The sequence below is a fragment of the Podarcis muralis genome, chromosome 4, assembly GCF_964188315.1.
Source record: "Podarcis muralis chromosome 4, rPodMur119.hap1.1, whole genome shotgun sequence".
Lineage (NCBI taxonomy): Eukaryota > Metazoa > Chordata > Lepidosauria > Squamata > Lacertidae > Podarcis > Podarcis muralis.
The window spans coordinates 27,883,625-27,894,511 of record NC_135658.1 but is presented as its reverse complement, the minus strand read 5'-3'; positions in this window follow the sequence as shown (position 1 = coordinate 27,894,511).

Sequence of the window (10,887 nt, the reverse complement as noted above, 5' to 3'; positions counted from 1 at the left end):
CCACCCTGGGACCGTAGGGGGAAGGGTGGACAAACAACAACAACAACAACACAATAATAATATATCAAAAAAGTGGTGGTGGAGAGCATTGCCTGCCCTGGCATTCTTGACCAAATGCTGAACTTGCACAGCTGCCTAATTGCTTGTTACCTTAAAGCTAGAACTGAGATCTTGAAATCTGACGTGGTACCAATGGACTTTGGCTATAAGTTGAAGTGTATTTAAACTGTGCCTCAACTATGTTCAGTTTGTAAATAAACTCAAAATATCACAAAATGCTGGAAGAATCTAGTGATTTCCTTCCAAAGGAAACCAGGCCTGTGTCCCTGGAACATCTTACTTCTCAAAGTGAGGTGAATGTACCAATTGGGTGGTATTAAACTACGCTTCACTCACCCATTAAAATTAACAGATATGACTAAATCAGGTCTATAAATTTCAATGGCTTTACTCTGAGCAAAGCTTAATTAAACACTACCCAATATTTTCGTAATTCATTGGCTTGTTAGGACAGGAATATCTGTTGCCAATAGTCTGTTTCACCAGACTGGGAAACGGGCATATATGTTCCTGCAGATATATTTTTAAAGCAGATGAATAAAACATACAACAAACACATTTTCTGGGTTTTCAGGCATTGATGCTAATGGCAAACAAACAGCGGATGCTGCTAGGGCATCCTAGTCATGCCACACAGCAACTGCTGCCAGAATGTCTTTTGCTTTACTGAACCAAATGCTCAGCATGAGCCCAGAACCACAGGAGAGCTGTAGGAAAAGGACAGCAGCTGTTAAAAACAACCGGAGGAGGAGATTGTGTGGCAAGCACCTCTCTATTGAAAATCGGCTGTCTCAAAACCTTTGTAATAATGATTACCCTAGAACAGAAACCACTGGGAGAAAAAGCAGAGCCTCCTGAGCCTGTCCCCTGGCCTACACCTCCTCCCCAGGGCTTGGCTACCTTAACAGGGTGGATATAACCACAGCACAGTGACAGGTGAAGCTTCCACCATCTCCTGAGGGAACAGTAATTTACAAGGAGCGAAGAATGATTTGCGGAAAGTTGCAGACTGAAACAGAGGGGGAAAGTCTGTTCTCACATGTTTCCTCAGAAACAGCCTTGCAAGTATGAAAGGAGATGTTCTTTGCTGATGATTAACGGCTCCTTTTCACTTTCTCCTTCAGGCAGGGTAACAATGTAGGGTAGTCTACTTTAGAGAGGGCAGTCCTCTGTTTGAAGAACTACCTGGCCCAAGTCTGGTTTAAAGATGAAATACCCTAAGAAGTGGTGAAGAGGGTCTAGAATTATTACTGCTACTAGTAGTAAAAGCCTGAAACTCACAAATAATATCAGTGAGAAGTAGGGAGTTCGGAGGTGGAAGGGGGTAAATGTGGCTGAGTACTCCATGACAGTGATTATGAGGACCAGCTGCAACAAAATGTTGCCGCATGGAGTTCTTCTGCTTAGGCTTCCAGCCATGCCGTCCAATGGCATTCTCCATTTACTGAACACGTCCCTATTCTCTTTGGGCTGTCTTGAAGTTTGTTTGGCTTTCCCTTTTAGGATTTAAGAAAAATAAAAAATGTTTGCACTTCTGCAAACTTTGGGGCTCCCTCAAGCCTGCTAATACCTCCCTCTTTTGCATGGCTGGTGTCATTTTGGCTGCATAAGGACCAGTCCTCAGATTGCAGCTGTGTAAGCTGCAGTTTCCAGAAACCGATATTCAGATGCACAACTGCCTCTTGCTGTGGACCTCTTCAGATAGAAGAGGGTCCTCCGACAACCCTTTGAAACAGTGGTGGCTACTGCCCCTTGGGAGAGGTGGGGCAGAAGGTGGAGAAGCCAACAGCTGAAGGAGCCAATGGCAGGTGTAGCCAGCAACAGAAAGAAACAGGTAATTCTAGCTTGGCCTCTGTCCTCCTTCCTGCTGAGTCCTAGAAGGGCAACACTAAATCTGAGGAGGAGGAAGGTGGCCAGTAGCGCCACCCTCTGGACTGGATGTTGGCAGAATATGGTAGTGGAGCAGCACCCCATTTACTCCAATGGACCATCTTCTGCCATTTCAAAACAAAGCATTGTCCTCTGTGTAGTGTTGTTGTTTAGTCGTTAAGTCGTGTCCGACTCTTCATGACCCCATGGACCAGAGCACGCCAGGCACTCCTGTCTTCCACTGCCTCCCGCAGTTTGGGCAAACTCATGCTGGTAGCTTCGAGAACACTGTCCAACCATCTCGTCCTCTGTCGTCCCCTTCTCCTTGTGCCTTCCATCTTTCCCAACATCAGGGTCTTTTCCAGGGAGTCTTCTCTTCTCATGAGGTGGCCAAAGTATTGGAGCCTCAGCTTCAGGATCTGTCCTTCCAGTGAGCACTCAGGGCTGATTTCCTTAAGAATGGAGAGGTTTGATCTTCTGTGTAGTAACAGCCTGCTTTTACAGCCCACACCTAAGTGATGACCCTCATTTCTGAATTGCCTGCACATCCTATTTATCCCAAGACAGGAACATAGGAAGCTGCCTTTATACCGACTGCTGGTCTACAATGCTGAATATTGTCTGTACTGACTGGCAGCAGCTCTTCAGGATTAGAGACTGGACCTCTCTCCCAGCCCAACCTGGAGATGTCAGGAATTGAACCTGGTGCCTTCTGCTTTATTTACTTATCATTTTTTACCACCTTTCTCTTCCAAAGAGCTCAAGATGGTGTAACACGTTTCTCCTCCTCCCCATTTCAGCCTCACAAAAAACCCTGTGAGGTAGGTTAAGCTAAGAGACTGTGACTGGCCCAAGGCCACCCAGAGAGCTTCATGGCTGAGTGGGGATTCGAACCCTGGTCACATGAGTCATAGTCCAACCCTCTAGCCATTACGCCGCACATCCAAGGCCGATACCCTGTCATTGAGCAATGACCCTCCCCCAGTGTCTCTCACTCCAGCCAAGTCTCTCTATTTTACCTACATACAAAATAGGGTGTGCAATAGGTTGTCCTTCTCTTTCCCATTGTTATCGCAGAGTGGCGCTTAGTCCTCCTCTGCCCCACACCCAGTTGACAATCTGTAACATCAACATGCATTACAGATTGCACTCAGATGCAGAACACGAAGATACTCCAATCACTAGGAAAAATATTTTTTAAAAAATAATGAAAAAGAGGGTGTGGGGAGAAAAATCAAGTAGGCACACACACTCACTTGATAGGAGGAGGAGGCGGTGGGTGGGTGGGGGCTGGGGGCAGAAGGGAGAGAGTCTGTATTGGTGGAATGCAGAGAAAACTGTGGCTTGGCTCCTCATTGCGTCTCCCATGATTCACAGGCTGACTCACTTAAGAACATCGCCAGTTACATAACGGATAGATTTCTTAGAGATGTAGCACCCTAATAGGTTCGTAATGAATAGAGCACAGATTGAGGGGTTTTATTATTACACCGCCGATTCTCATCGGAGACAGCACGTTCTGGAACAAAAGAAGCAGCTGAGAGACACAGAGGAATCAGATGGGGTGAGCACAAGCCCTGCCAGCAAAAGATGTGAGGTTCCTTCAGAAGTGGTGCTAAATGCCCACATTGGGAAGATCAGGGCCCTGGTTTATTGAAACTTGCACTGAACTTTCCTTGGCATAAATGCATCAGACTTCGGAACACAATCCATCTCTCTCGGATAAATGTGTGCATCAGCTACCAACCAGCTATAGGAGCAGAGGAAGCTGCCATACTGAGTCAGACCACACTGACTGACAACAGCTTTCCAATATTTCATTTTTTTTAAAAAAAATATAATTGTCATTTATATAGGTAAAGGTAAAGGGATCCCTGACCATTAGGTCCAGTCGTGGACAACTCTGGGGTTGGGACGCTCATCTCGCTTTATTGGTCGAGGGAGCCGGCATACAGCTTCCGGGTCATGTGGCCAGCATGACAAAGCCGCTTCTGGCGAACCAGAGCAGCGCACAGAAACACTGTTTACCTTCCTGCTGGAGCGGTACCTATTTATCTACAGGTACTTGCACTTTGGGACGTGGGTGGCGCTGTGGGTAAAACCTCAGCGCCTAGGGCTTGCCAATCGCATGGTCGGCGGTTCAAATCCCCACAGCGGGGTGAGCTCCCGCCGTTCGGTCCTAGCTCCTGCCCACCTAGCAGTTCGAAAGCACCCCTAAGTGCAAGTAGATAAATAGGTACCGCTTTCTAGCGGGAAGGTAAACGACGTTTCCGTGTGCTGCACTGGTGCCAGCTCGCCAGAGCAGCTTCGTCACGCTGGCCACGTGACCTGGAAGTGTCTCTGGACAGCGCTGGCCCCCGGCCTCTTAAGTGAGATGGGCGCACAACCCTAGAGTTGGACACGACTGGCCCGTACGGGCAGGGGTACCTTTACCTTTTTTACTTGCACTTTGGCCTGCTTTCGAACTGCTAGGTGGGCAGGAGCAGGGACCAAGCAATGGGAGCTCACCCCGTCATAGGGATTCGAACCGCCGACCTTCTGATTGACAATCCCTAGGCTCTGTGGTTTAACCCACAGCGCTCCCTGCGTCCCCTTTTCATTTATATACATTACAACAATTATTTAACCATAGTTTTAACATTTTCAATTTCAATTCCTTTCCCGTGCTTTCTGCAGTTCCTTGCATTTATTATTGTCCATTCTTGAACGTGATCCGTTCAACTTCTGAAAACATTCGAAAACCAAGACACAGCTTCCAATTGGCTGCAGGAACTTCCTGCACTCAAGTGGAAGCCGTGTTGGATGAGCCAAAACATACAAGTATCAAGGCATTTGAGAACCAAGAAACAACTGTATTTAAAACGGCAGGTTTTTACAATAATCCTGCCAGTGTCTTGATCTGTTTACAGCTTCTTTGTAAATACTCAATAAACCACTTCCGTTCCTTTCTGAAAAGTTTGTTGCCTTGATTTCTTATTATTCCGGTAAGTTTCACCAATTCTGCATACTCCATTAGCTTCTGTATCCAATCTTCTTTACAGAACTGGCATGTGCTGGTTTAAGATCCAAGCCCCCTGAAAGGCCTTGGCATACTCCCCCACCCCTAAGCATGTCCTTCTGGATAGCAGTTCTTACCTGTGCTGACATCACGCTGCAGGTCAGAGCAACTGTGGAACGTGATGAGTAACATGTCTGGAGGGGAGCTCTGTCAGTTGTGAAGCCTGAAGTGCACCTGTGGTGCAAAGTTGCAGCGTGTGCGCTTCTGCATTTCTCTCGCCCTTGGCAATCTGAAAGCTCCCAGGAAAGAGACACAATTAAGAGGCAGGTGCTATGAGCAGCTGCAAAAGGAGATTTCTGAGGTTGCCACAACCTATTTATTGAGCGTTCATCCTGATCTGTCTGCACAAAGTTTTCAGGGCGGTTAGAGGATGGCTATTTATTGATTGGTTTGTGGGAAGGTCAGACGTTGTTGTGTCAAGCAAATGTTATACCATACTTTCCAGTGCATTTTCTCATTGCTTTCCTTCTACAAAAAAAAAAAAAAAAAAAAGAGTCTGGTTTTGCAGGGGAAACAAGTCTGATGTGCAATAGTTCCAAATCTACTTTAATTGTGGAAACTGAATTTGCCAGTACAGTGGTACCTTGGGTTACATACACATCAGGTTGCATATGCTTCAGGTTACAGACTCCACTAACCCAGAAATAGTGCTTCAGGTTAAGAACTCTGCTTCAGGTTGAGAACAGAAATCATGCTCTGGCGGCGTGACGGCAGCGGGAGGCCCCATTAGCTAAAGTGGTGCTTCAGGTTAAGAACAGTTTCAGGTTAAGTACGGACCTCCGGAATGAATTAAGTACTTAACCTGAGGTACTACTGTATGTGATTCAATCCCTCCCCAATATAAGGACTTTCTGGAAGTAACCTGAGTTATATTTTACTGTCCTGGTCAAATTATTTGTTTATACCCAGCTCCAACAGTGGGGCAGCCATTGTTGTGATAGTTGTTGTTGTCACTGATTTTCTTCTTACTGGCCCAAACGTTCTTGAGAAGTGAGATGTTTCAGGAGCAGGAGAGATCTTTGGATTGGGGTTATAATACTGGGGTTTATTTACAAAAAATAAGAATTTAGCAAAGGTGGAAGTGAACAGATTAAGACAGGGGTTCTTTTTGAACCCGGGGACATATTTGGGGAAGCATCCAGTAAAGTTCTTCTGTTAGCACAAGGACTTTTGGCTGGACAACAGAATTTCTCCACCGTCTCCTCTCAGGGTCAAATTCCAGTCCAATCACATTTATATTAAGTGGCCTCAGGCATACTGACAAAGCTGACCCTCAGCTGTTTATCTCTGAAATGGGGACAATGACAATATTTGCAGGAGGAAGATACTGACTACACATTAAAATCTTGTGCATGTAACTGTGCTTGTAACCTGAATGGATATGATGCTGAATTAATAAACAAATAATACATTTTCTCTTAAAAGGGCAAGTGCATGAGGGCATTCTTATCTTCATCTTTGAGACTCGATTTAAATCAATATGCCAAACAGCTACTTTGCCATTTGAATAACTATTTAAGTGTTAATTTCATAAATACATCACACTGATTTAGACGTAACTGCGGAGGATTGCAGAAGGAAGGGAACAATTAAGGCAAGAGATTGCAAAGGACGAAGGAGAGGCAGGACGTGCATGGGAGATGTGAGGGTATGAATAATAAGCGAGACCTTATTTATTAACATAAGAGAGGAATGATCTTTGGATCCAATCTAATTGTCCTTTGTTGTCACAAATGCATGGTATGCATTATTGTCTCCCGCCAAGCTGTTTCTGTTAGCAGTGGGATCCGTTCCCTTGCGCCGGGTGCTCAATCTGATCTCCACAGAGCCTTAACTGCCTGACAGCAGAGCCAAGATATTGGAATGTTTCTTTTGGAATCATCTGCTTTATGCAGAATTTATTCTTTCTCTGTGGGTTTCAGTTCCTGCAGGAGACCCAGATGCTTTTGGCACCAGAGGGAGTCCCGAAGGCAGCGAGTGCATATGGCTAGATTGAGGGCTTGAGCTGCCCTCCCATGTTACATGGAGGCAAACATGTCCGCTCAGTGTATACCTGCGGCAGAGAGCTAGAGCCACGCGACTGTGCTTACTCGGGACTTGTGTCTCTCTCTGAGGGGTTGGATGGCAGAGAGGGAACTGTGCGAGAGTCAGGCCAGAGTGGGTTTTCCTCAGGGTGTGAGACTGAGGAAGGGAGCTGCTTTCCTGGGTGAGAGCTGGGAAAACAAACTTCTTTGTATGCAGACAGAAGATTCAGGCATAGTTATGATAGAGGCATATACAATTTTGTGTTTGATCATGGTTGTTACTATCATTGTTGGTGTCAGGGGTTCAGGGAGAGAGGCGCAGATGAGGGAGGAGACTGAGAGCGAGGGGGAAGGATCCCAGGGCGACGAGGAAGAAGATGACAATGAGTCGAGGGGTTCCATGAGTCTCTCCAGTGAATCGGAGGATTCCCAAAAGGGAGCGCCCCTGGTCAGGCCAAGGGGAGCCACAGGGGGGAGTAGTCAGGAGCAGGGCAGCAGCAGGGGAACCCCCAGTGGGAGTTGGAGATCGGGACCGGCTTCTCCGCCGGAACGGAGTGAAGGGGGTGGAGTTCCCAGTGTGTCAGACGGAGCAGAGCAGGAAGCAGAGAGGGGAAGGAGATCGGGGCAAGACGTCCTGCCGGAAGGGGCGGAGAGTAGTACCGAGAGCAGTGTAACTGTCAAAAGGAAGGTCAGAAGCAGCGTACGCGCGCCAAGTTCAAATGTGGAGGCGCGCGGAAGTGAGGAGAGCCCGGAGGAGGAGCCTGGTCCCAAAGCACGGAGGAGGGGGGAGCAGGCGTCAGAGGATTCAGCCTCTGGGGAATCCCGGAGGGAGGGAACCCAGGGGGGCAGAAAGACCCTGCGGAAAAGGAAGGAGAGGAAGAGGTGGTCCAGCGCAAGCCTCTTAAACTGGTGTAGAGGCGGGACTGATTCAGAAGGGACTTCAGCGGTCTAAGCCTAACAGACGTGGGGTCACGCGCCTCGGATGTGGAGCTAACAATGTTCTTCAATAAAAGCTTTTGTACATAAGCTGGACTTGGCGTTGGTCTCTTGTGAGCTGGGACCTTGGGTGGCCCTGACAGTTGGCATTATCTTTAATGGAGTGGGCTGGGGAAAGCCAGCCAGATGGGTGGGGTATAAATAATATTTTTTTATTATAATATAATGTTCTGTTCTTTTTTCTCTTTTCTTTTTCTCCTCTTGTTTCCTCCCCCCTCCTCTCTTTCTTGTCTTTTTTATTCTATTTCTTCTAGATGCTATTTTATTGTACAGCGGTACCTCGGGTTAAGAACCTAATTCATTCTGGAGGTCCGTTCTTAACTTGAAACTGTTCTTAACCTGAGGCACCACTTTAGCTAATGGGGCCTGCCGCTGCACGATTTCTGTTCTCATCCTGAAGCAAAGTTCTTAACCCGAGGGACTATTTCTGGGTCAGCGGAGTCTGTAACCTGAAGCATCTTTAACCCAAGGTAGCACTGCATTGTGAAAACTGTAATAAAAAACGGGGGGAGGGGGGCTTCTCTCTCTCTCTCTCTCTCTCTCTCTCTCTCTCTCTCTCTCTCTCTCTCTCTCCTGAAACCTACATTTCAATGCTCAGCACTGAAACTTGAATGACAAGGGTGTGTGTCCTCAAGTGCAGGAATAGCCAATGTGGTACACTTTGTAGGCTTTTGGACTCCCAGCATTCCTGAATATTGGCCATGCCAGCTGGAACTGACATCTGGGGAGGGCATAGGCGCCGACTCCATGGGGCTTGAGGGGGCCCGAGCCCCCTCAAAAATTCGTTTGGGGGGGCTCTGCCCCCCCAATAATCTCCGGCGCCCCTCCAGCAGAGCGCCATCGCCGCCCCTCCCCCAGCCCAAAATGTACAGGGAGGGGCGGGCTGCATGCCTCCTGCCCTCCCTCCCGAGCAAAAGCTCCACCCAATTTCCTTTGGAGCTGATTAATAGGCGCAGCACGCTCTCCCCTATTCGCTCACGAGGAGGCGGCGCCACTTTATTTGCATATTCATGAGCTTATTTATTATTCATGAGCTTTCCCAGGCCCCCCCAATATTTTTTATAAGTCCGCATCCCTGGGGGAGGGCCCACAATATTGGCTACCCATGCTCTAGGGCTAGGGAACTTCTTTCCTCTACAGCCGTAGCTTTATTGCGTCAGAGGGCTTCTTCTTGTTGTTCTTTGGCAATCACCCCTAGCCGAGTAAGATTGTCTTCCATAAACACGGTTTTAACAATGAGTCCGTAAGTGACTGTGGTGGCCAATTCTGGATCCACATGTCCTTCCACAGTGGGCACATTGGTTCCATTGGTATGGATTTGCCAGGCGTGCCTTCCTCTTAGCACGTTTCTCTCTTGCATCCTGAGTTTGAGTGTCTTCAAAGCCCATGATACCTTTGGTAAAAGCTGTTCTCCAGCTGGAGCACTTGCAGGCCAGTGTTTCCCAGTTGTCAGTGTTTATACTACATTTTTTAAGATTTGCCTTGAGACAGTCTTTAAACCTCTTTTGTTTACCACCAGCATTATGCTTTCCATTTTTAAGTTCAGAATATAGTAGTTGCTTTGGAAGACGATCATCAGGCATCCACACAACATGACCAGTCCAACGAAGTTGATGTTGAAGAATCATTGCTTCAACACTGGTGATCTTTACTTCTTCCTGTACACTGCTATTAGTTCGCCTGTCTTCCCAAGTGATGTGTAAAATTTTTCGGAGACACCGTTGATGGAATCTTTCGAGGAGTTGGAGATGGGGTTTATAAGTGGTCCATGTTTCACAAGCATACAGTAAGGTTGGTAGTACAATAGCTTTGTAAACAAGACCCCCCCGCCCCCGCCCAATAGCACATTTTACAAAAGGTAGAGGAGCTCAACTTGAATGATGTTCAGGATTTTGGTGTAGGGAGCAGAGTGCCCTTGTAAGGTACCCTAGAGGGTGTAACGGAGGTCAGTGCCGGAGCTTTTCCAGAAGAAAGAGTTTTTACGAACAAAGGAAAATAAAAGGAAGATTGGAAGGCAAATTATTAAAGGCTTCTCCCACAAGGGAAGGGTGGAGAGAGATATTGAAAGAGAAGAGGCAGCGAGCCAAAGGCAGCTACACGGTGATGTTTCAGCATTCTTGGGAAAGGTGGGGGAATTGAGGGAAGCTGGCAAGAGACCCAGAGAAAAGGAGAATGTGATGAGATATCTCCGTTTCATCTAATGATCTTTCAGCAGCATGTTGGGAGTGGAGATCCTCAGCATCAAGGTAAATCCAAATAAAACAAGGGCCCCAAGCCACAGCAAGCCTTCACCAGGGCGGTCACAAGGTGCAATTATGCAAAAGCCAAGGCTTCCAAGAACTGCACGCTGGACCGCTCTCAAGAAGAGAGCAAAATTCAAGAGCGCAGTGGGTGCCTAGCCAAGATCTTTGAGAAGGACGAAAGGGCTATGGGCAATGCCAGGGGGTCAGCAGTACCTTTCTGTCACATGTTAGCAAAGGCACATGACAAAGATCACATGGAGAGCACTGAGCTCAGGGGTCTAATAACTGCTATTAACAAAATCAGCTCTGTATTACCCTGTTTGTGGGTAGATTTTTAAAAAGGAAAATTTGTACTTTTAAAATATACCTAAGTGGTTTTTTCGTTGTTGTAATATATTTATTGAAAGTTTAAAAATACATAACTATATGTGCACCAAACATGGTGAGACGCAAACAAAAAAAGAGAAAAATGAAAAGAGAAACAGAACCTGTGAAGAAAGAAAAACAAAGGGGTGAGGGGGGACGACCCAAAACTGTCTATTTTATAAGGTTGTTATTGTACTTCACCAGATCTTAACCTATTACAGCATTTGTAAGAAGGGATTCCAAATATCATTGAATTTGTCCATGGCAAGTC